Here is a 27,990-nt window from a genome sequence, read left to right as displayed (position 1 = left end):
TTTTGCTTCTCGGGACGATTGTATAACTTCAGACTTCTGAGATGTGCCGTCTCAATGCTGGTTGATAAGTTAAGGGCGGACAGGATCAGAAGTGTAGCACGCATCAGGAATGCTAAATGAGTGAGATTGAGGCATGAAACATCGGTGTTCGTTCACATTGGATGATATTTTCCCTGTTATCCCAACTTCATCATCATTGTTTTGCTTCTTGGTATGTACCGAATGATGAGAATTTTAGCGTCTGCTATCATGAACAATAATTCGCTCATAATTAGGTGGCACAGTCGACGAGCTGGAACCATTTTCATATCTAGGTGTTTTGTGTTAGGCAACACTGTCATTCTGATTTGATAAAACAAAATAAAACTGTTATTGATATTATGTTACCAACATATAACATCTTATTTGCCATAGCCGTTCAGATTTTTAACAGTTTATCTAAAACACCTGCTTATATACAACGAGAATTTTTTGAATAGTCTTAATCTAACGTAACCTTTCTTTATTTTTTACATTCTTTTATTAGTATTATTCCAAACATTACATTAATTTCTTGTCATTCTAATTGGATAAAACTAAATTAGACTTTTATTACCATTTCGTAAACAACATATTACATTTTTTTGCCATAGCATTTAGGAATTTTGACAGGTGAGCTATTTTCTCCTGCTTATAATAGAAAAAAAAAAACGTTTTCAATTAACTTAACCAGCAAAGATTTTTGTCTAAAATTATTATTATTTTATTCGATATTTGTTCTAATCTTTCAACATTGGATATTCTATGTAATGGTATTACAACAGCTAGTCCATATTGGTACAGCATACAACATGGCTGCACTATGGGGGATCCCCATACAACCAGGCGGTCAGAAATATTGTTTTACTTTTATTGCTTTCTTTCAATTATTTTTAGCAAGGTATGATCTAAATTTGTAAAATATCAGTACGAGACACCCCCACCCCTCACAAAATTTCAACGTTTTATACAAACGTTTCTATTTATTCCATGAAGAGTTTTCGGCATGTTTGGTAAAAGGGTGTGGAGAAGGGGGTGTGGTGGGGGTATGGGGGGGTATTGAATTTTTGAAAACCGATAGGCATAAGGCACCGTCCACAAATAACGTAACACTCTAGGGGGAGGGGGGGGTCTGTTGCTCAATCGTTACGGCTCATACAAATGTTTCACATTTTACATACAAAAAGCGTTATGGACGGAAGGGAGAGGGAAAGCCCCTTCGCAAATTGTCAATTTAGCGTTACGTAATAAATGAGCGCTACCTTAGAAGCGAAAGAATGACAATTTTAAGAAACCTGGACATGGTAATTGTTTTTTTTTTATATTTTCTTTTTTTTTCGTTTATCACAAAAACAATAGAACACTATTCTTCATCTGAGTTAATTCCTATATCATGCACAAAGTTTTCGTCAATTTCATCAATGACGTCCAATATCATAAAATTTCGCACTACTTCAGGGTAACTCACAGAAACTTTTTTGTTTGTTTTCGTTTTGTTACTCAAATGGAACTTAAAAATGGATCTGACTTATGCAAAGCGCGAAAAAAACGTCATACCAGTTGGTCTCTCTGGACCATTTACTTACATGGTGTGTCCTGACTTTTTACAAAAGTTTATACTGACATTCGGTAGCTTCTTCAGCTAGTAAACCTGTAGCTGAGTGAATCATTATTTCACCAGCATGAGCCAGAACTTTATGAACAGTTGCAGGAGTTTTTTATCAACTATACTAATTGAAATATTGTTGGTAAGTTGCTTTACAATACTCATCAATTTTATCTGGGTTTATTCGCTCTTGACAGTGGATTGCTATCGGTATATTATGCAACATTTCAATAAATTTTTCATCAACATCCAACGCACTACTCAACAGTTTGGGTTTAGAAAATGCCTTTCTACAAACATTTCCATTTGTGCTGGTACCAGCTTCTCCTGATCGGGATTGGTCCACTCTAATACCAAAACTATCGTAAAGCCGTGTTTTCACAAGTTGTTTTCTCGCATCATATTTTTCTTTACATAATTTAGTAACTTTCCATTTTTCAAAATCAATTCCATATGAAATGTGTAGTAAGAATTCTAAAAATCTTAACCATGCATGTAAAGGAGAAATTCCGTAGCTCAAGGCTACTTTTTTCGGAGAAAAACCTTTCTTATATTTTTCTTCGTTTGACATACAACTTGGTGGTGCTCCGCAAATGGGACAGTTCATCATTGATGATGTTCCGGTCTTCTTTTTCTTGGCATTACGTCCTCACTGGGACACAGCCTGCCTTTCAGCTTAGTGGGTTGCACTTCCACAGTTATTAATTGAGAGCTTTCTTTGCAAAAGTTGCAATTTTTGCATTCGTTTATCGTGTGCCAGGTACGATGATACTTTATGCCCAATGAAGTCAAGGAAATTTCCATTACGAAATCCTGGACTGACCAGCAATCGAAACCAAACACATTCAGCATGGCTTTGCTTTGTAGCCGCGGACTCAAGACACTCGGCCCCCAATGATATTCCGGTGATATATGTCAATACTTTTCCATCAATCATACCTAATACAAAATCAAAATTGTTCTATCGTTTAACATAAATAATTGAATAGGAGTTAATGGAGTAGTGTTTGATCCTTTGGTCGTGTTGCTTGCTCCTGCGGGGGCGGGTGATGCGGGCAGGATCAATCGTGTTGCGCGTCGCTTGCGCGGCACGATAGTATATAAGAGTCGCGGATCGCGTGATTAGTGTGAAGCGGTCAGGAGTTTTGTATATATTTTATAAATACATGTTATGAAATTGTAAATATTGTACAAAAACGTTCATAGAATAAGATAGCAATAATAGGCAATGTACAGTATATTAAGCAAATTCAAATTATAGTAAATCTCCTCAGATTAAGGAAAGTGATTCTCGGACAAACCGGAAATTCGTCATTTCCCGAAACTTTCTCGTACACATTCGTGACTATATGGTAGTGCAGCTGTCCCTTTCCAACCTTTCAAAAAAACCGATAGGAGAGATTCAGCAAAATGTTCGCAACTTGTAATTGCCTATGCTAAGGGATTTACTATAATTTGAATTTGCCTAATGAAAGCATTTGGACATAACATTTATATTTACAAAATATATACAAAACTCCTGACCGCTACATTGCACAGTGGTCCAGGAATCAGTTTTACGCGGAAAGATGCATTTTGAGCTTTAGAATGAAACATTAGACAAAAAAGGTCTTCTACAAAGTTGTTTGTATTAGTTAAGCCCTTTGTTTGGTTTTATTGAAAATTAGGGTGGACCACATTTTCATAGAAATTGTGTAACTAACTTTCATATTTGTAGAAATTATGTTATACATGCTTCCGCAAAGTTGTAGACCATTCAATTTCAAGCAACTTTGCCAAAAAAAGTTTTTTTGTATCTCTTAAATTGACCGATTTAGAGATTTTTTCCTGCAGTGACATAGGGTGGTCCGAACAAAACTGGTTTTCTGGCTCTAGAGTTTTCAATTCAAATTTCTCATCAAAGTAGTCTATGAAACACTTTTAGAGCTTTGAAAAATGCGTAATTTGGTGAGTGAAGAATCTCGCTATCTCCTTCCGTTTAGGAGTTTATTGTTGTTTTTCTCTCAAAAACATGCCTACTTGGATTGTGAATATCTCTGATTGGGGCAAACATTAAAAATATCTTTTGACGGCATTAAAAAGACAATATATAATTGTTATATCAAAAAATTACAGATGTGTTATTTTTGTAACTCTAATAAAATGCCTTGAAAAACAAAGGATTTTAAGCAGAAAAACTTTAATAACTTTTGAACTAAAATAGATATCATCAATATTTTTGCATGAAAATTTGCGTTTTGTTAAGTTCTTAAAGTCGCTCATAGACTGCTTTGACGAGAAATCTGAAATAAAAAAGATAGGGCTCTAAAACTGTTTTGAAGATTTTCATAGTATGTATTTCTTTATTATTTTGCATTTTGAGCATGAAAATGAAATTTTAGACAAAAATTATCTTCTACAAAATTGTTTCTCAAAATGTAAGCTTTCATACTGTGTCATTTGAAACTAGGGTGGTCCACAATATCACACATATCATATAATCAACTTTTTTATTTGCAAAAATACTGGTATGTGCTCTTAGGCAAAGCGATAGAACTTGAAATTTTGATCAACTTTGCCAAAAAAAGTTTTTCTGTAGCTCAAAATTTGACCAATCTAGAGCATTTTTTCCTAATCATCGCAGGGTGGTCCAACAAAAATAAGTTTTTCAGCTCTAGTTTTTTTAATATTATTTTCTCGTCAAAGTTGTCTATGAACGACTTTTAGAACTTAACAAAACGCAAATTTTCATGCAAAAAGATTGTTGATATCTATTTTAGTTCAAAAGTTATTGAAGTTTTTGTGATAAAAAATATTTGACTTTCAAGACGTTTTATTAGAGTTACAAAAATAACACATCTGTAATTTTTTGATATAATATACAATTATATTTCGTCTTTTGAACGCCGTCAAAAGATATTTTTTATATTTGCCCCAATCAGAGATATTCACAATAAAAGTAGGCATGTTTTTGAGAGAAAAACAACAATAACTCCTAAACGGAAGGAGATAGCGAGATTCTTCACTCACCAAATCACGCATTTTTCAAAGCTCTAAAAGTGTTTCATAGACTACTTTGATGAGAAATTTGAATTGAAAACTCTAGAGCCAGAAAACCAGTTTTGTTCGGACCACCCTATGTCACTGCAAGAAAAAAGCTCTAAATCGGTCAATTTAAGAGATACAAAAAAACTTTTTTTGGCAAAGTTGCTTGAAATTGAATGGTCTACAACTTTGCTGAAGCATGTATAATATAATTTCTACAAATAAGAAAATTAGTTACACAAATTCTATGAAAATGTGGTCCACCCTAATTTTCAATAAAACCAAACAAAGGGCTTAACTAACACAAACAACTTTGTAGAAGACCGTTTTTGTCTAATGTTTCATTCTAAAGCTCAAAATGCATCTTTCCGCGTAAAACTGATTCCTGGACCATAGTGCATTGCTACATTACACAAGTGTTAATAGTGTTTGATCCTTTGGTCGCGTTGCTTGCTCCTGCGAGGGCGAACGATGAACACTTGTTCGGCATACAATTCATTTATCGAATAATATCGCGAATCCGGTCAGGCGTGAATATATCAAGGATCGCATCATCAACTAAAGATGACTCCCAGATCCTTACCTTATCCCACTAACCCAATATCCTTTCCATGACAACTATGGAGATACAGAAGATTCTTCGGTCTCTAAAACCAATGGTTGTCTAACTAACATTCCTTCCCTTCCCCGATGACCGTAAGGACGTGGCCGGAGCCGTTATTGACTTCTAAAGTTTGAGCTCTCGATTTGTGCACATTGAAGAATGGTAAGCTAATCCCAAGCCCCATTCACTAAATCCCTGTGTAACTTCGATTGCTCTGGTCAATCATGGAGTTGCAACTACGAATTGTACGGTCATTTATGCTCATGCTCAAAAATTGAATAGGAGTTAATGTGGATGAGAAAACGTCAGGATCTTTTAGACATCCTTCAGGCAATGGTCGATTGTATTGGGAATATCGAGTAGAACCATCCATTCCCCAAGAATTCAATAACACTAAATCTGCAAAATCTAAACCATTAATATTTGGATACTGGTGATGTCGTGGTTATGAATAAAAAAGTAAAAAAAAAAAATTACGAATTTACTATTTTTGGTTTAAAAATTACAGATTGAAAATCGCTTCATTTTATTTCCTAAAATCATGTTTTCTGGCCTCCCTATCTTGTAGATGGTTACCCTAGAAGCAAAATAAAAAATAATGGTCTGACATAAATCACAAAATTTTTAGGCCAACTAAAAACAAAGAAATTCGGACCATCTGTAAACTTTGTTAATGTTGAAGGATACTCGGTAAAAAAATTCAAATGACAAAAATAAAATAAAAATGAAAAAAAACTTTCAAAGTTGCAATTTGTTGCATCATTTTCTACGGGATATATTTGTTGAAGTTTCAAGCTTGATTTCTATTTAAACAGAAGTGTGGGGAAATGCAAGGAAAAAAAGTTCTTGGCTATCAAAGTTTAAATTTGGAATTATTTTCTAAAATTTTCTGTTCATTTCATTTTTTATATATTTTCTATTAGTGATATGACATTACTTTAATAGTCCAGCAGAAAGCATAGGTGAAAACCTTTACGGCAACGTATTTGAATGAAGATCAATCATTAAAAATGTAATCGTTTAATTAATTTGAGAATAAAAGTTTTTTTCGCCGAAAACTGTAAATTTTGCCTCAATTTTCGACTTTGATAGTGTATATCTCAGAAACTAAAGCAAGTAGGATCTTCAAATTTTGGATTATATTTGATAATTCTGTTAGTAATAACACAAAAATAACCAAAATTGATTTAGGACATAAAACTTTTTCGATTTATGACCGCCTGATCCCCCAAAGTGGGCTGGCCTTAAAATTTGTTTGAATATCAAAAGATTGTTCTTAGGACAAGAGACATTTTACATATTTCTAACATTTGGCTTGAATGCCCTCAATGTGATTTTTGAAAGTTAAATTCTTATCTAGGATGGACCCTAGATACTTAACTTCATCTGACCAATTTATTGGAACCCCTCTCAGCGCGACAACATGTCTACTTGAAGGTTTCAAATAAAGAGCTTTTGGTTTATGTGGGAATATTATTAGTTGAGTTTTGGAAGCATTAGGAGAAATCTCCCATTTTTGCAAGTATAACGTTAGCGAAGTTACGGTATACTTCGTAGATTGGATACTAGCAACATTCATGTGTCATTTGATAATCTCATCCAGACTGCTTTCAAGAACAAGGCTGGGGAGAAAACCTTGGCCCAATCATGAACAATTTTATCAAAAGCATGGATATTGCTATTCCTGGCCTCGCCCATCTTTACCGTAACTTGGAATAGAGGTTGGAAATGTTGATGTAGCACTTACTTAATGAGAGGCCACCGACTCAGCGACGCCTTCATAAGTGCCACGGAGATGGAGGTTGGGAGGGGTATAAGATCAGGTCAGGATTCGCCTGAAAAGCTAGCGATGGACCCAGAGCATTTGTGGTTTATGTGTTGTATAACTAATCTTTTGAAAGCCAGCAATCAAAAGACAATATATGTTTTATTAATCATATTATGATTCTTTGGTTAGGATGGTTAAGGTTTATTTGTCTGCTCAGAAATAAATCCAAGCAGAACCGATCCCTCCAAGGTCATCGGATCGCAAAAAAAAGAAAAAAAACACGCTTTGAATACGCGGACAAAAATCGGTGAAGAAATAACGTCGCACTATCAGTTATCCAACAATCATTCGACCGCACGCTCTAACCGAACAAAAATGTTAATCTACAAAAATTAGCACAGAATAAAAAAAAATTCGGGGCGACGACATACATAGTTTTATGAAAACTAACTGATATCGAAATGCGCGTATCGACCTGATTTATAAAGTGAAGGGGATTTATAGAAACCTGGAACAAACTCACCGGATTTGTGCCATCTGTATGTTATACACTACGGCAGCCACAATGCAGCATAAAATGCTGGTTCCTGACAGAAGGCACACAAGTCACATCACTGATTCACCATTTCACTTTTTCTCACTACTACTTTTATGAACTGAAGATAAGCATTTCAATATGGACCGATGCACGAATTCACTATTTGACGTTTTAGCGGTGCCGTGTTATTTATGTGACCATGGAAACGAGTGAATTTGGCACCGCTCAAACGTCAAATTAGTGAACTCGTGCATCGGTCCATACACAGCTAAAAATATGTTGTAAATTTAAGTTTATTCTGATGCACATTTTTGGAGCATCAAAATAAACCTACATTTCAACGACCAATCCATTATTTTTCAATCGAATTCACAATAATTTACACGTTCATGTAGTATTCAACCATGTTTGGTTGAAAATTGAATGAATATTCATTTAAGTTTACATGATGCTGTAACAATGCAGGACTTTGATTTATTTTTACAGTAGACTTCAGTTTACATCACATTGAAAATTAAATATTTTTTGCTGTGTAGTATACAATTACAAATAAGTAAAACAAAGTGTAGAATGATAAAAGGAAATTTCTCACCGAATGTCAGAGCATGTCTTCATAGGAAGTTCATCCATTGTAGCTGCCGGTGCTTCCCTCTCTGAGCTAGCGAAATGCAAAATAAACCCAATTGGAATCCTGCTCTTGTTTATCTCGTCAAGGCTTCAATTTCACAAATCTGGACCGATGAGAAACACTCTTTCTTTTCTCAGATTCAGTTTCTTCATATTGGTATTCACTATGTTTACAAACTTTTTATATGATTACAATAAATGCTTATTTCACAAAACTGTAAAATCCAAGTTACTTTTAAATGGCATAATCTTCAGTTGAATATCAGCAAAAACGCTAAAATTATAGAGTGAAAATTCTAGAGAAAATTCGTGACAGGAGCAATTTTGCGACCGGTCGCTAGCGCGGCTTATTGCGATCCTGTCGAGAACCTTGTCCTCAATCTTCCATTTTTTCAAGTTTGAAGAAAAACTATCCAAACTTTTTTTGCAATCGAATACGCAGACTTCGTCCTTTGGCGGAGAGGCCTGTGTCATCCGCAAACAAAGATTTTTGACATCCCTGAGGTAACTCAGGTAAGTCAGATGTGAAAATATTGTATAATATTGGTCCCAAAATGCTGCCTTGAGGAACACCAGCTCTTACAGGAAGTCTTTCAGACCTGGAGTTCTGATAATTAACCTGAAGTGTACGATTTGACAGATAACTTTGAATTGTTCTAATCAAACCTTCATGCCAAACACTGTCGGATGCTTTTTCTATGTCTAGAAGAGCAAGACCAGTAGAACAACCTTCAGATTTGTTGGAACAGATCAAATTTTTAACACGTAAAAGTTGATGAGCTGTCGAATGTCCTTGGCAGAATCCGAACTGTTCATTTGCAAAAATTGAATTTTCGTTGATGTGGGCCATCATTCTGTTCAAAATGACCTCTTCAAAAAGTTTACTGATGGAGGAAAGCAAACTGATTGGACGATAGCTAGAAACTTCTGCAGGATTTTTGTCTGGTTTTAAAATTGGTACAACCTTAGTATTTTTCCATTTGTCAGGAAAATATGCTAATTGAAATCATTTGAATGATATGCTACTTTCTGGAAGTTTCTTGATGAGGATGTAAAAAAATCCATCATCGCCAGGAGCTTTCATATTTTTTTTTTATTTTTAATAATAGCTCTCACTTCTTCCAAATCAGTCTCCCAGGAATTTTCAAAAACGTTCTTTTGATTGAGAATGTTTTCGAAATCCTGAGTCACTCGATTTTGTATTGGACTAGTAAGTCCTAAGTTAAAACAAGTAACTAACGGTTTTTTTTTTCAATGCCGGAATTGGTTTCTGACATTTTTTCAAAATTTTAGATAATTTTAAAAAGGGCTTTGAGACAGGGACCAATTGAGAAGCTTTGTTTTCAATTTTTTTAATTTGTAAAACCGTTTTTAAATTTCTATAAGCAGATCCTGCCATATAATTATTATAACAGGATCGCAAGTGCGTGGAAATAGCCTTCTCCTTACGTTTTTAAGACGAATCAAGAGTTTCAGATCATCGTCTTCAATCACGGACTCAAATTTTACTTCACTTTTAGGAATTGCAATATCCATTACTTCAGCAATCGAATTAGAAAAAAAAAATCAAGAGCATTGTCAACATCAAGTTTTTTTTTGTAAAGAAATGTTAACACCAAGATTACTACCGATATACACTCCCGTGCAAAAGTTTGGGTTCACCCCCTCAAAAACATACAAAAGTGTTCTGTCCATATCTCTGTGATTACACGTCCAATTCAAACTCTTTAAGCCGCATTCGAAAGGCAAAGAGTTATTCTTACTTCGTATGTATTTTTCCAAAAACATTTTTTGAATTTTGTGTACTAAATTTTTACTTAAAGTTGTGACATTTTTCAAAAAACACACTGAAAAATCATATCTAATTTCTTCAGCATTGAGTCGACCAAAATTTTAAATCAAAGTGTCATTAGAATCGTAATTTTATATTCTTTGAAGAGACCCCACGAAATATTTGCGGAAAAATCTGAAAAGTATTCAAAATCAATGAAACAGTCAGTCAAGTCATCGTGCAAATGTTTGGGTTCACCCCTCAGTATGATGCAAATCGTGCAAAAGTTTGGGTTCACCAGAGCCGCACGCACATAATTTTTGTCAATATCTCTGCCATTTTTCAACCAATTTTAATAGTTTAAAGCTTTTTTCAGCGCAAATAATGGCGCACATTATTGGTTTGAGATTTCACAGATTTAAGTAAGTTCAAGTGAACCCCAAACTTTTGCACGATGACTTGACTGACTGTTTCATTGATTTTGAATACTTTTCAGATTTTTCCGCCAAAATTTCGTGGGGTCTCTTCAAAGAATATAAGATTACGATTCTAATGACACTTTGATTTAAAATTTTGGTCGACTCAATGCTGAGGAAATTAGATATGATTTTTCAGTGTGTTTTTTGAAAAATGTCACAACTTCAAGTAAAAATTTAGTATACAAAGTTCAAAGAATGTTTTTGGAAAAATACATACGAAGTAAGAATAACTCTTTGCCTTTCGAATGCGACTTAGAGAGTTTCGATTGGATGTGTAATCACAGAGATATGGACAGAACACTTTTGAATGTTTTTTAGGATGTGAACCCAAACTTATGCACGGGAGTGTATGTTTTATTTGTATTCCAGTCAGCTCGAAAATAATTGAAAGCCATTGATAGAATTGAGAATCGTTTTATGGGATATTTGGATTGTAACAAGAACATGATCAGAATCAAAACCTGCATTAGTAATCAGTTAGCTACAAAGGTAACTAGAGTTGATTAAGACCAAATAAATCGTAGAAGGGTTTTTGGAAGAAGAAAAACATGTAAGACTGCGTTGCCGATATTTCTATAATCATGGAAAATACAGTCGAACTCTCAGCAGAAAACACAGTAATGACAGATGTACAGAACTCCTTTTTTCCGGTACATTGACCAAAACTTTGCACCCAATGCGACTAAAACTCTGAAATCGTACTCGTCAAACAACAAAAAAACTAGTAAATCTCATCAACCGAAAATCATTCGTAGTACAGTGTCGCCGACAAGGTGTTTTTCCAAGGCACATAATTAATTTAATCAAATGTGTCTACGAGTTGTTAGCTGAAAACGGTCCCTGCATAAATAAGGATGATCGAATCATCAACAGATTCCAACAAGCAATTCTAATCTTAGAAATTAGACAGACATTCCACAAAATGTCAAATCCGCTTTCAGCTGTCAGTCAAAACCCAAAATTCATGTCCAAACCAATAACAGTGTAGCGGTAGAAACACAACAATTGGCATATAATAACTGGTTAGGAGAAAGAAAGAAATGAACATCTCGAAAACTATCCAATATTATGGTAGGATTCGAAATCAACCTCGTAGGAGTGCCTACATATACCGAGAACATCTATGCAACTTTATACCACACAAAAATACAAGCGACAGAAAAAAAAGCCATTTGGACACGACCTCGGAAAATCCGGAACATCTCCGGTGTCCAGTGGCTAATATGCATGACCGAGCAGTTGCATCCAATTTCATCCATTTTTCATAAAGTTATAAGCATTTGAATTAAGGCAAAATTTTGTCTATCCTCGGTACATTATCTGATGATTTTCGGTTGATAAAGAGGCGGAATACAGGTTTCCCGTGGTGGCAGTTTATTTTTTCCTTTGATTTAAAACATATAGAACGGTTACTAATAGAATGAAAAGGAAAGGAGTTTAAACTACCTACTGCGATATCGGCGAAGGATTTTCATTGGGTAGATCCATTCAAAATAAAAAGATTCGAACGGCTACCCGACGGAATAAAATTAGTTTGTGAATGAGCATGATTACCGTGCGGGATCGAATACAATTTGTATGAAGCGTACGGATTTTGGTCCCCCTCTGTATAATTTTCCTGACGAGTATTATTAACTTCGTCTTGCCATCAAGTAGGCTGTTGAAAAACGTCATGGCCGTCCCATACAAAACAGACAGTTCCGTTCGCTCCCGTTTTTCCTAACTTTCCTGTGAACATCTTGAGTTTTTTTATACACACAAACACGTCGGAACACTTCAGGATCATATCTATATGATAAATTTCAAAATCCAATAGTCCGTTCTCAAGCCATTTCGTGACATACAAACACCACTCCATTTTTATTTATATAGATAGATCAAGCAATCGTTAACTGAAAAATGAGCATTGTTCGATACGTCACCAGCGGAATCCCACACACGAAAAACATGACCGTTGATCTGTCTGGCACAAGCCTCGACGACTCACCTACGCGAAGAGCAATCCCAAAAGTTTGACTTATGACTGCCCCGGCAACTTGCGCTTACAAGCTTTTTGGTATCTTCCTTCACAGGACAGATGTGCTTAGCGCGGGAAGAACCTCCACAATTCATGCATTTAGCATCCATGTGATAATGTTTTGTTCCATAACCCCACTTTTGGCCACGACGGCTCTGAGTGGGGTTCTGGAAATTTCCTCCAGAATTTTGGAACTGTTCCCATGTCACATGTGTCAATATTATTTAGATTACTTTACTTGTAGTGAACTATATAATATTCTTGAGAAAGCCCTCTCCGACGAATTTCAGATTGGGTTCTCTTTTTCATAATGATTACTCGGACTGGGGAAAAACCAAGTAAATATTTTTCCATGTTTGATCTCTTCAGGTGACTTATAGTCACTTGAGAGACCTTTCAAAAGAACTTTCAACAAACGTTCAGTTTTGTCGTCATAAATAAAAAATGGGGTTTTTCCTTTCAAGATATTCGAGAAGAAGTTCGCGATCTTTAAAGTTTCCGGCAAAACACGACAGTCTCCTTTCTTTGCGATTTGGAAGGAAACCTAGATTACCCTAATGGAGTTCAAGATCTCCTGCCTGAATTCTCCAAATTCGGAACAACTGATCATGATAGGCGGCACTCTTTGTTTCCTCACTTGAATCAAAGAGCCTGAGCTAGAGACTGCTTCGATTATGCGTTCGAATTTTTTTCTAAAGCATCGAACTTAATGCTCATTTTGAAGCAATTATCAACATTAATCACCATTGGAAGAAAGCGCGTATTCCGGAGAAATGTTCTATATTCTATTTTTGCCACGTTTAGTGACAGTTTAAAACGCCACTTTTTTAGAAGGAAGATGTGAATTCAGAGATTCACCCTTCTTTTTGTCCGTGGTTTCGTTTATGTTTGGTGAATAAAAGAAAGAAGAATTGATCTTCTGAGAGGTTTATTTTTCCCGAAGACAGTGTCCAAGAAGGATTACCACCGCTAGCTGTCGCTAACGAGTCCAACGAAAAATCGAATGCACAGGCCTAAACAAGATAGGGCCTTCTTAGTCGAGTGGTTAAAGTCCGCGGCTAAAAAGCACATCCATGCTGAAGGTATGTGGAATCGATTCCCGGTCGGTCCAGGATCTTTTCGTAATGGAAATTCACTTGCCTCCCTAGGCATACAGTATCATCGTACCTGCCACACGATATACGAATGCCAAAATGGCATCTTTGACAAAGAAAGCTGTCAGTTAATAACTGTGGAAGTGCTCATAAAAACACTAAGCTGAGAAGCTGTCCCAGTTAGGACGTAATGGCAAGAAGAAGAAGGTGTTGAGAGAAGCACTGATGAATACTATTTTGTAGCAATGAGAAGTACTGTTTAATTGATTTTGGTAATTTCAAAACTTCCGAGAGCAGAAATAATTAGTGTACGATACGCACTGAATGGTTTTCATTACTGCTCATTACCAACTTCTTCGACTACACTACCATTAGCTCTGTCACGCCATCTATCAATTAACACCTATCGTTATGCTTTTGAAAATGCGCTTCACTACATACAAGTGAATCGTGCTGTATAAAAAGGTTAGGTGGGCAAACGGATGCATAAAAATTAATTCTTTCACCATAAACTTTTACACGGAACATAATACCTAGCGTTGTCCCCTTTTTTCAGTTTTTCGTTGAGGGATATTCGAAAATTACACGAATATATTCTTTTGAATGATAACATTTTATTAAACTGTTTTTCAGATAACTATATATCAATTACGTAATGTCGTATGCATCATGAAATTGTTTGTAATTTTCATTGAAAAAAAAAACACACGATGAAAGTAACGAGTAGGGCAACAAGATAAAGCAATCATCTGAATTGTTTTAGGTTTACGGTGGATTACCCAGTAAATGCTGAAAGACAATTTGAAAATCATTACATAGTTCGTGAACAGCCCACTCCGCCATTAAAACTTCCGTTCATCCATAGCAAACGCCGTGAAACTGCCATTTGGGGCTGTTCCAAAGGCAAGTCATTGCGAGAAATAAAACCCCAAATCAACGCGATACTCATTCCAGTAATCTTTTGGGAAGAAACCGGTAAACCAAACGGGCTGCTTACTAGGGTATGGCTTTTTTTTTGACGGTTCTCAAAATCAACAGATCGTGTACTCTTCTGAAATAAAATCTCTTGGAAAGGGACGCTTCAATATTTGAGAAAAATGTTGAGGTTCAGAGGAGGAGCAAGAGACTTGAAGGTTAAATTTTTAGTTATAAAATATTACCTTTGTGAAGTTCACATAGCTCTGTGATTAGAATTCAAGAGAGCTTTCAATTTTGTGAACTTTCGAAAAACAAGTCGCACCCTACTGCTCACTCACTTAGTGTGGAACACGGACAAAGCTCAACCAACCGTGCCCGGTCGTGAAAGTCGTTATTTCATTTTTACTGTCCCAAAAACGTGGTCCCTCCGGGGAGTTGCGTTTGGCTTGATTGAAACAAATGAGCGGCTAACAGAAGGCGCGCGCAATCGTCATCATCTGCATCCGTGGTGAACCGCACGGACAACATTGCCAGCATCCGTCAGCAGATACATCAATGAAAATTTAAAGAAGGGGAACACTCTGTGTTTTTGTCGAAAAGTGACCAATAAAATAATTAGACAATAGTAGCAGTTTGAAAAAATTTAGCAATAAAAATGAATAAAGCAATAAGAGTGGAAATTTAGAATTGAAAATACAAAATATTTCAGAAAAAAAATAAAATTGGTTCTAAATAATCACAAATGTCCAATGAAAAATTGAAACTAAGCGCTTTGAAATTCGAATAAAACAAAAATAAGTATAACTTATTCAAAAACGTTGGAAATGAAAACTGCCGAATTCCACTTCTAAGATTCCAACTCTTTTTACTTTTCTTTGGAAAATTCGTAATATTGTAGTGTAATTTCTCTGTTTATTCTTGAAAAATGTTTAATTCCTAAAAGCTGTTTTTTACGGTTGATGTTATTTGTTTCTAATTTATACCCAATAAATTATTGCTTGTTCAGAATGGGCTGTGTTTGAATAATGATGTTTATCCTTTTTACTAGGGCATGATAATATTTCCCCCGCATCCGACCATGACCATGACCGAAGCATGACTGGAGAAAGTTTTCTTTTAATTGCTCCATTTGGCTTGCGTTTGGTCTTAGCCAGGGAGGAATGGTGGGGGAGGGCTATAACGGATTTTGCAATTTTCCAACCATAGTGCTAATTTCGGGAGTATACTTGGTCATTTTTAATGGAAGGAAAGTCTTCCTGAGTGATTCTAATGAACTCAAGCGGAAATATGTATGTTGAAAAAGGGAAAAGCTTGCTATGAAATGAAACACTTTTGTTATTCTGTCTGTTGAGTGAAGGTTTTTTTTTGCTGTTTCTCTTATTGTTCGTAGCTTGTTCACTTCAACATACTATTTACTCTACGCTGTAGACATCTCGCAAAATGCAAGCTAAGCGATTTATGTCATCTTAGATATTGCTTCTAGTGAACAGCACCTCTTAGTGTACAAGTGCACTAACTGTCAGACGTTCGCTTTGATCTGCACATCCTTTATGAAAAGATGCGATTCATCTTGTTTTGTCATGTGACTTGAAGTCACTAACAGTGCCAGTGCAGAATCTGACATAATGTATATGATTGTACCCCGTTTGGCATACAAACTTTAGTGGAATTAAATGGTATAGTACAACATTCGGTTTTTCATTTTTATTATTTGACAGATACGCGCATTTCGTCCTCAACTATAAAGCCGTCTTCAGTGTTATGTACAGGACTCATTTATTTTACCTGTTTCAAATTTTTTCCCTACTCTCAAATATATGTTTCTCATTCCTCAAGCATTGCAACTTATACTTATATGAATATGTAGAGTACTGTGTATTTCGAAAATTTAAGAATATATGATAAAAAATCAAAGCGCACAATTTTGTTTGTTAATCCTTCTTCAATAACAAAATAGATCTCTCAATAATCTTTAGAGAAAATAAATAAAGGGGCATTAAATATTATAAAAAAATGTCGATCGGAGCAGTGTACAACAAAAATTGCGCTACCCTATTAAATTTCATTGAAATACATTCTTCCTGAGCTTTTATCATCTTCCTCAGCCTGTCCAAGCGGCTGGTTGAACGTCTTGAGAGAAACGAGAGAAACCGACGTCGTATTGCATGAAAGTTTGCATCACCTTTGTATGCTTTACACTCTAACAATTTTCCATATTACAATAAAGCTCAGAATTTGCTATATAGTCAACAATGGATGAATAATATTTCCGCATATCGCATGCCTTTAATTTTTATAATTTTGATTATCTCAAACTATAATATGTATATCCTTTTAATTTGGTGAAGAGAGTTCGATCTGTTTCGAACAAAATATATTTTATTAGGAATCTTTTTAGCGTGCACGACGAAAACGTTCAATTTATTCGTAGAACAGGTTGGTTCCACACATGTATGCTTTAGAGCGTATACGTATTACTAAGCTGTGTATGGATGTGGGAGCTTATGTCGTTTTTCTTTATTTGCACCGCCTGCACCGTTTTCCCACCGGTGTAGCAAAAGTTGCACCCAAACCGTTCTTTTATTCCGCAGGTAGCACACCGTTTTTACACTCGATTGCCACCGGTGCAGAAAATCCTACACCCTGATCGAGCTGGGTGTAGCAGGTAATGCACTCTTTTTACCAATACATGTATGGTTCTTAACTGTCAGTGGTGTTCTTGTTTTGGTCGTTTTGGTAGATTTTGTTGTTTTCGGTAACGAACAAGCAAGATCTTCATTTGCGCTCATTTTCGACTACGCAGATAAAATGTATTTATTTCGAAATTGAATATTCTTAGTATTTACTAATGCTACAATAAATACAGGTTTTATAAGAGTAATAAGATATACTGAGTATGTTTCATCAGTAGAAGCTTTTACGGCTTATATTAAAGAAAGGAAGGCTTCTCTCAGATGTTTGGATTGCATGTAACCAGTACTACAGTAATACATTAAAAACACTTTAGTTCGGTCAAATTTTCCGAAATTTGCTCATGGATGCCAACAAAATAGAATAAGCAGCGGCTGGAGCTGTGTGTTCCCGTATCTTAAGCACGGAATTCAAAATCTCTGGTTCTATGTTTTTCAAAAATATTGACGAGTAATCGACATTGATTTTCCAATAGAATTAAATTCTAATGATGATTGATTTCCGTTGCTCTCTTCGCCTTATTACAAAAAAAAATCAGCTTTTGCATCGTGAGCTAGAAACATTGCGGAAGTATGAGTTTTGGCGAAATTATTAGCCAGAGAGAGGATCGATGAAATTAAATAAGTCCTTACAGTATTGAAATATGAAAATTCTGATTTTTTAGCATATATTCATGGTATCAATTCTCAGGAAAAATAAATTAATGTTCATATGCCAAACATTTATTTAAACATTTTACATTCAGCCATGGTTGTAAACACCATTAACAAACTATCCAAAACCCGAACGAATCTAATGTTTCCGAATCCCTTACAGCAAATCATGAATAACAGAAACAGCTGTTCTATCTGTTTGAAGAATGACATTTTGTTTTGATTGACGCCTTCACTAATACTATCATACGCTGTCAAAATATTGCACCGAAACCGTTCTATTTTCCGGTGTCAATTGTTACACTCGCACGGTGCACCGTCGGGAATAATCGAAAACGACATTAGTTATATGGGATTTGGTTTAACAGAGGGAGTAGAACAGGTAGCGTTTTCTGTCCTCAGCTTTTGAACTGCACCCCGATCCTGCTGTGAATATCAAGCGAGCTATTTTCCTGATGGATGCATACGACGGGAACGATCTTTGCGTCTTGGGAGAATTGCCATCAAGATTGCCATCCTTTTTTCCATCTAGTGCATAAGAACCAGCACTTTATTGAAAACCCTCATGCCATTTTAAGATTCTGTGTTGAATTTGCTTTGTTGTTTTTGAATTTCTGCACAATTTTGATTCAAATGTTCTGCCTGTTATATAAATGGGTTGAACAGGCTGACGAGACGCCTCTGCTTCAAGAAAGTTTGCAAAATATCTAAGATAACTGGAATTTGGAGGGTTTTTCCGTGTCCTTTTTCAGAACTTAGCTTCTCGAATTATTCAATGAATAACTTGAGGTTTTACATACAATTGAAAATTTAATGCGACTCAAAGAATTCCACTAGGCGTTTCTCTGGGATCTCGATAAAAAAAATAAGACTTTTTCAAACATTTTCGAAAGTTCCTAAAGCCATTTTGAGTTTTTTTTGGAGAATAATCCAAATATTTAATCGAAGGTTCCTCTAATGTAATATTTTTTTCAGGCAGCCAAGTTTCCTTTATAGACCTCATCCAATACTTCCTTCGAGTTGGAATATCATTTATTTAGGAATATCTCAAAGTTTCATCTGCAGGATCCAGAAGCAATTTCTCAGCAAAAACTTATTGGATTTCACAAATTTCTGCAGGGGATATTGTGTGAAAACATCTGGACAAATCGTTGGATAAGTTCTTGAAAGAATTTTCGAAGCTTTTCTAGAAGGAATATCTCAATAAACTCCTGGATGAATTTGAGAATAGTTTTTGAGAACAATATGTAGACATTTTTAGTCGACATTCTGAAGAAATTCTGTAAATATTATCGAAAGAAATTAAAATGAGAAATTTGTTGGACTAGTTGTTGGTGTTCTTCTTTCAAGTGGGACAAAGCATGCTCTTCAGCTTAGTGTTCTTTGAGCTTTTCAACAGTTGTTAACTGAGAATATTTTTTGCCAATTGACTATTTTGCCATGTTTTATGGCAGACATGGGGATACTCTATGCACTGGGAAGTCGTGAAAATTTCCTCTACGAAAAGATCCTCGACGGGATTCGGGAGTCGTGGGTCACGACCCTCAGCTTGGTTTATTTGAAAAGCTGCGCGCTAACCACTACGGCTATGTGGATTACTTTGTTGGTGTTAATTGCGAAATAATGTATAACCTTCATAATTAAAAGAAGATTTTGTGGAAGCAATACTCGAAGTATTTTACAGTTTCTGATGCATTGAGAATCTCCAGCAAAGAAATCGATGGAAAAATCCTTGATGGAACCCATAAATAAATAACGACAAGTTCCTTAAAAAATAACCACAAATATTTTAACCTAATGGAAATAAAAAGTAAATTTTAAGATAAACATTTGAAGGACATTTTGAAGAAATACTTGAAAAAAATATGAATCGATTTCTGAAAAGCTGTTGATTATATCGCAGAAAGAAACCATGGTACAATTCTGAGTAAAATTACTTAAATAACTCAAAGGCATCTGTTAAAAAAAGTTGAAGCATTATTAGTGGCAAATGTGCCACCTTAAATAATTCGTTCTCTCCCTTTGTTCAAAGCATTTCAAACTCGACAATTATGTATCACGATGTAAGTTTTTCACCTTCTCATAAAGGCTGTGTCACTTAAAATGAAAAGAAGCCCTAGAAGTAGCAGTATTTGAGCTGATCAATATCATCCAAAGCATCATTTTTTTCGCACTTTGGGGCAAGTGTACCACAAAGATCAAAAAAGATGGCCACTGAACTTGTATCAAATTAAGCCATAGGTAAACATATTATTTACTATTTATAAAACTTACAAAGCAGAGTCTTATTGGCAATTTCGGACATATGTTTATGCTTACTATCACAAGGAATTGCTTTAAAATAAAATTCATGACATGCTGAACAATTTGCAGCTTATAGACAAAACTTAAGTCTTAAAATGTTATTAGAATACAGTTCAAAATTTCATTAACATAGACTATTTGACTACACCATATGTAATATACTACTAGAGTATTCCAAAATTACGCTTTTCTTAAATTTTACATTATCGAAATGCTGCTTCTTTTATGGTTGAGAACTATTTTTGCGGAAATTTATTCGAATTTACAAATTAGCTAAGCGTGAAACAATTGCAAGCAGGTAATGGGACGCGAAGATTGAAGTGCAAAAGATTTTTTGTGAAAAAAGAGTGTTTAGTTTCCAAAATTTCTTCCAATTTCTGAAAGGCTTGATAAATTAATTCTATACATTGCAATGTATAGTTACGATACACTCCCTGAGCTACATTCATCAGTACAGCAAGCAATTCGCGACACATAAATCAATTTGCCCCAGCGCAGATTATATGCCATTATGTCGACCGTAAATCGATGCTTCATAAAACAATGTTCCATGCATTTCCCGGAAAACCAATCGCAGTCAAAATGCTCCGAGCTACACTCATACATATAACCCGATAATGAATTGCACATGCTCGATCAATACCATCCAACCGAAACGGAACTGATAGGAGCGCAGTCTCTTCGAATCAAATGACGCCACCTGAGAAGGTTTATCGGAGCCGGAGCTATGTTCATTCGGATCCAATCCCCACCGGAGTAAAAGCTGTTGCAGCGGAAAGTTTACCGCAGCTGTGGACGACGAGATGCAGCAGCCAAATCCAGAGCAAATAAAATTCAATTAAACCAATAAACATAAATATGAAACAATTGAAATTCACGGAGAGGTAAATTTACGACCGGAATTATTGTCTAGCGATGGGGTACAAATGTCGGTGTCATTTGAACTGTGAAAATGTACATGAAGCACATTTTTTGTATTGACAATCCAGTTTTAAATTATTTTAATTCTTAGTAATCATATGTCATATAATATGTGCTACATTTATCATATTCATATAACATTCTGTGCAGTTCTATTGCACCTAACAATAGGTCTAGAATAAGCATAAACATTGATGGCCGTACAATTTGCAGTTGCTACTCCGTGATTGACCAGAAAAATCAAAATTTCACAGGGAACAAACATAAGAAGCTTAAGAGTAGCAAACGGAGCATACCATCTTCAATATCCAATTTTGAGGATTCCAAACTTAGTTATGTCAATAACGGCGTCATTGTCAATTCCTAAAAATGAATAAATGTTTCATTGCCACTATACAAATTTGAGTTATCGAATGAAACGAGCTCACCAGTTGGTACAGTAATCCAGGGTAACATTGATCAGTTTTTGGGATGTTTTTTAAATTTTTTATTTGAAAATGCAAATGTCGCAGGTTTTATATTTTTAAAACAAGTACTGGCACCCACCGCTCGTGACCATATACTGCATTTTGATTTACAAAAGATTTAAGTATGTTTAAATAAATGTTTCAAGTGATATTTTGATTTAGCTGATATAGGGTAACATTGATCACCCATGTAAACAACGTTCGGTAATATTGAAAATGTCGTTGCTTACTTAAATCATGGCCCCTGAAGCCGAATATGAAGACCAAACTCTTACAAGTCATTTACTTTTTGAGTTATTTCAAAAATAAAATCACTTTGAACCGTGCAATACGCCTAAAGGTAGGCAATTTCCTAAGGAAATTCTGAATTCCCAATAGTAGTTCGTTAATGTTGCTTAATTGACTAAAATTATGAAGGATTTGACAACGGAATCGTTTTCGGCGAGGCCATTTCTAGTAACAATCACATTTTCCTTGTTCATACCATTTGCAGAACTTGTGTGAGACATGAATCTTTGGCAGTGTAATCCATAAAGATAAAAATCATTAATTCAAAATGTTGATAAATTTACGCATGAATGAAATGCAATTTTCACAAAAACCTCAATTTTTATTAGCTTATGAATGTAAGAAAGAGAGGCATCATTCATGCTTTGAAAATATTTCATCAATAAATGATGATTTTAACTTTTTACGAGAAGGATCATACCGATCAATGTTACCCCGCTGATCAATGTTACCCCGGATTACGGTACGCAATAACTGGAATGAAAATTTATTCCGATGGCGCACGAAAACGAACTACAGTGAAGCTTCCATGAGTCGATGGTCCCTGCAGATATCGACTCACGGAGGTTTGACTGTATTAGGCTTGGGCCTTCGCAAAGCACTGCTCAGCAAAACGTGAAACCAAATAAAAAACTTCCACTTCGGCGACGCGAAAAACGAATCCAGTTGCTTGAGCTTCACGAAGTTTGTTTGATAATAGTTTACAAAGTCCTACGAATGGAAGTTAATAAGTTGTCAGTGGCGCCTTGTGAGTTCAATTCCCACTCCAGCACGAAAAATGAGAAAGTTGGTCCACTGTATTCTTGGTCATTGCATGCTAGTCCGTTGTGTAGCATGGAGTTTACTTCAAAGGGCAATTCATTCGCAGGAAGCCTAACCGTGATGGTGCCTGTTTTTGCCCCACACTTGCTATACTATTCTCAAGTTCGTTGTGTGTATTGACCGATCAAATACAATTTAAATAAACAAGCATCCCATTGCACTAATCGACCAAGTGCTCCAAGGACGAACAGCGTTGAGTAATGAGGGATCGACAATACAAAACGTATCAATTTCTTCATTATACCTAACAACCTTACCCGTATTCAGCGCTTTATTTGTTGCAATTCAAATCTCACAAAATTATTGCTCTCACTAAAATGTTACGTTATCTATGGGTGGTAACAAGAAGTGAGCAACGCGACACAAACCTATCCAATCGATTGCATTCGTACGCGTATGAACAAATATTGGGACATGTATCGAATAAGTTGCAAGGGGTAAAACATATCCATGACAATGGACAACAACTGATGAAAAATGAATAAATTACTGAGTAACTTTGCAAAAGTATCGATTCATAAATGAGAACCTTTTTCCCTGCGCCACCGATTACTGGATGGAGATAATAGATAGTATCCGTACATAACAACAGGATTTTATTGGTGCTTCTGAAAAATACGCGACAATTGTTTAGGTATGCAAGCACATACAGGAAGGCGAACTGATTGGTAAAAGCAGCATTGGCGTAACTATGATATTTTTTTTTGGAGGGGACCTAAAGAAGGCACTTCAAATTCTTGGTTTACTGAAGTAATGTCTGTCGCAATTTTGTCTCATACCGCTGCACACCAGTGATGCATGCAAATTTCAATTTTCACTACGGAAAATATTCATTCTTTGTCCAATCCAGTAAAAACATCCTTTAAGATTTCCTGCAAAAAAATAACGAGGAATATCCCTTGTACTTCCCTATAATTCTTCCCTGATCTTTTTTGGGACTTGTCCCGGGACTCGGGATAAAAATTTATGCTTGTTCCGGAAAATCCAGGGATCCCGGAATTTCTAAGATTTTCAATAGAACTTGCATTTTCGTTGAAGAGGATGTAAAACTTTGACTTTACAAGACGTTTACAATTCAATTTAAAAGTTTTTGTTTTTCAAAAAAAATAGCTCAAATATAAAATTCTATTACAAGGAATTTATTCTTATGGAGTTACTTAACAAAAATCAAAGCTTACCATGGCAGATCACGGATATGTTGGGAATGATTGCAAATTTTATATTATTAACTACAGTCGACTCTCCACATCTCGATGTTCTACATCTCGATATCTCTCCCTATGTCGATGATTGCTTCGGTCCCTTCATTCTGCATACGATTTCTCTCTCCATATCTCGATATCCTCCTTATCTCGATATCTCCATATGTCGATGTAATTCTGTTGATTTTTCGTTCCCAATTTTCTCTCTATATGTCGATATGAATATTATCAAAGGTTACTAGACCTGATTTAAGCGATTCAGAACAATTTGGAAACTCGAAATGAAGTTTGTTTGTTTATCATTTTCCTAGTAACGGAGAGATTTTCAATCTAGTGTTAATTAAATTAATGTTCTTTGTCTTGATCTCTCCCTATCTCGATGGTCCCTTCGATATCGAGATGTGGAGAGGCGACTGTAGTTGAATAGGCAAACGTTGTATTGTCACCGAGTAGGCCGTTTTATAAAACTGTGAAGTCCTACACAAAGTACAGCTTTATTTTTACTCATATTACCATACTTTCCAGATTTTTTTTTTCAAAACTATATGTTCACATAAATACAACGTAACCCTTGAGAAATAAAACGACGAAAGAATCATTTGATTCCGTTGATCCCATCTAAAGCCAAATCGTGACATACAAATACCAATTTATTTTTATTTATATAAGTCAATACATAAATGAAAGTATGCAAAACATTTAATTCCCAATTTATCCAGAATATTTAAAATTCTTCTAAATACAAGCTAAACATTTTAAAATCATCGAAGGTACTGTAGTGGATCATAATAAAGGTTAATTATTGAAAATGAGGATATTAGGTGTATTTTCAGATTGGCCATTTAAAAGACGAAAGACTAATGTTGTAAAGAAACGCGATTGAAGACCTTTGCAACTAGACTTATAAAAGTATGTTTACCCATATGGTAATTTAACATACTCATGAACATAATTACTCATTTATTATACTCATACTCATTCTTCAATGATGCTTTTATATTTCATCGAACAAAAGTTTGAGTCCTAGCCATTGTTGTGCGTTATAAATTACTAGTTTTCATCAAATTTTCCACACAACTTCGGGAATCCCGGGACCTTCTTTAGCCGAGTAGTTAGAGTCCGCGGCTACAAAGCAAAGCCATGCTGGAGGTGTCTGGGTTCGATTACCGGTCGGTCCAGGATCTTTTCTTTATGGAAATTTCCATGACTTCCCTGGGCATAGAGTATCATTGTACCTGCCACACGATATACGAATGCGAAACGGGAGATCACGAATTTTTCCAATCTCGGGATTTTTTGTCCCGGAATGTCCCGGAATGGACGCTCTACTTCTAAGATTCCCACAGAAAATCATTCCCGGGATTAGTAGTTATTATTCAACAGATTTTTTTTATGGAGTTTATTTAGGCTTTCTGATATTACCAGAAAATTACTCAAAGAGTTCCTTAATTGCTTAAAAAATTTCTTAAATAAGTATTTAAAACAAGTTAAACATTTATCAATGAAGGTCCTCTACGTGTTAATCACACATGAATTCCAATCGCTAGTTCAAAATATCATTGATGATTTTTTTCAGGATTTTCTTAAATGACTGAGGATTTCTCAAAGAAATTGGTAAAAAAATTCTGTCTCACCAAAACTGTTTTCAAGATCACCAAGCTAGGATTCTTTCCACAAATTCTTCAGAGAGTGCACCAACAGTTTTTCTAACTTTGCCTTCGATATTCATCCTAAAAATTTTCTTCATATGCCTTCAACAAACGTTTCTGAAAAAAAAACTCTTGGATTTTTTTTCAAGAATTCTCTACTGAAACAAAAAGTCAACTATTCTTCCAGGTTACTTAAGGGATTCCTCCTAAAATTCCACATGATTTCCATAAACAGTCATGTTTATTCAATTTGATATTTCTCCCCGCTTATTTTCTAAATTCTTTCTTTTATATAATATTTTTAAAATTTCTAAAAAATGCCAACCTGAGGAAATTAAAAAAAAACATTCCTTATAAAGTTTCAAAATATTATGCCGTCAAGTATTCCGAATGTTAGCCCAGAGATTCTTCCATAAATGTATTCACAGCCCACATTTGGCTCAAAAACAACTCCAGGAATTCCTCAATGATATTATTAGAGATTTGTTTACAAATTACTCTACGGATCGCTCTCTATGCATATCAAATTAATACTAGAGATATAAATCAAAACATACAAAAAACTTGTAAAAGAACTTCTGAAAAATTTTCTTTGGATGATTTCAGCTTAAATTGAATTAAGGAAAAACACTGTTGTGAATTTTAAAATCCGACGAATAATTTCTAAAACCATTTGCGAAATTCTTGACATCACATGAAAGCTTGGGTGGTTTTGTAGAATTTACTACAAAAATATTATTCATATTTCTTCGTCTTTTATTATCGACAATGATTGACGTTTATACGGATGGAATTTTTACTGGAGGTACTCGTATTTAACAACGAAGAAATGTTTTGCATGAACTTCATGAAGTTTCTTGATACTACGGCAAACTGATTAATGTAGGAACCTATTTTTGCTTACTTACAGAAATTTTAAATAAACTGGTTTAGGGTGACTATTTTTAACTGTAGGTAGTACTGTAAAATTTTACCGTGAATATATTGGCGGTATAAATTAGGAACATTGACAAAAACATTGATAGATTTTCAGGAATTAGGAATCATAAGTATATGAATGCAGCAATTTCAAAACTCCTAGAATTTGCTTTTTTCATGTGTTGCTTTTATGAATATGAAAAGATTTTTTATCATGCGACGGAACGAGAAACAACAAAATGTTGAATCTGGTAGACTCAACATATTAATAGTGATTTTTTTTTTCTAAGGACTGATATAAACAAAACCTCTTTAATGCGATAATTAAAACCTCTCTAATGTACTCCAGAAAATTATTCAACGTATTGCAAATACCGTAGTTTGATATGTACAAGGAGTTTTGTCCAATTAAACCTTTGCGAGATAATTATGTTTATTCATTTGGTTTTGCATCAATTAACTTGATTAAACCTCGCCAACAATATTTCGCCAATTCACTCAGTCCATGCAGCCCTGTCGTCGTAAAATTTGAGCTACTAAGTCGTAATTTTTTTTTGAAAGGCGCTTTATAAGCCAAGAGAGCGCTCTACACAGATCGTCAATATATGTTTGACCTCGCGAAGATCTACGTAAGAAAAAAAAAACTTACTTAAGGACGCTGATACAGTTATGAAATTTAGATTGATGTCCTAATTGGCGTTAATAGACTCATGACATCGTGAAAATTCACGTAAGAAAAGGTCAAAACTGATCAGGACGTTGATACAGCACGAAAATTAAGATTAATGTTCTACAAGGCGTTGACATATTATTGACCTCACAATGATCTATGTGAGATAAGGTCAAAATACTACGGGGTGCTGTTACAGTTTGGGAATTTTGCTTAATGTTTTACATGGAGTTAAACCGTATATGAACATGCAGTGATCCACGTCAGATAAATGAGGGAAGGAGGTGGAGGTTGATACAGCTTGGAAATTTCGGTTGATGTCCTTGATGGCGTTAGAAAGCATTTGATCTTGCAAAAATGTATTTAAAAACATATTTCTTTTTAATATAGGCAAAACTTAAAAAAATAAATGGGGAAAGCTTCTTAGTCGTCTACTAAGCGCGACTAACCAGGACGACAGGACTGGGTTCATGGCCGCATTTCTCCATCCTCAACTGCGATTCACGCTCGCCAAGTCCTGGTGCACCTGGTGAACCCACCTAGCTCGCTGCGCCCAACGCCTTCTTGTTCCGACCAGATTCGTAGCGAACACCATCTTTACAAGGCTGTTGTCCGGCATTCTTGCAACATGCCCTGCCCAGCGTATCCTTCCAGCTTTAGCCACCTTCAGGATACTGGGTTCGTCGTAGAGTTGGGCGAGCTTGTGGTTCATTCTTCGCCTCCACACACCGTTCTCATAAAGACCACCAAAGATCACCAAAGGTTTGCAAGTCTTCCTCGAGCATAGTCCACGTCTCATGCCCGTAGAGGACTACCGGTCTTATGAGCATTTTGTACATGGTACATTTAGTGCGGGTGTGAATCTTTCTTAACCGCAGCTTCTTGTGGAGGTCATAGTAGACCCAACTTTCACTGATGATGGCCTCCATATTTCCCAACTA

At 35.4% G+C, this 27,990-nt stretch overlaps 1 long non-coding RNA gene across 1 annotated transcript; it reads left to right on the top strand.

Annotated features, from left to right (window-relative positions):
• Nucleotides 1–16,969: 16,969 nt before the first annotated feature.
• On the top strand, nt 16,970–18,152 carry LOC110675762. The gene is made up of 2 exons (XR_002499772.1): nt 16,970–17,129; nt 17,972–18,152. It is a non-coding gene; the product is annotated as an uncharacterized LOC110675762 (long non-coding RNA).
• The last annotated feature ends 9,838 nt before the right edge of the window (nt 18,153–27,990 follow it).

This window comes from Aedes aegypti, chromosome 2 (assembly GCF_002204515.2).
Source record: "Aedes aegypti strain LVP_AGWG chromosome 2, AaegL5.0 Primary Assembly, whole genome shotgun sequence".
In the NCBI taxonomy this organism is placed as follows: domain Eukaryota; kingdom Metazoa; phylum Arthropoda; class Insecta; order Diptera; family Culicidae; genus Aedes; species Aedes aegypti.
Note: the sequence above shows the minus strand (reverse complement) of the source record. Positions and strands in the feature narration are given on the sequence as shown.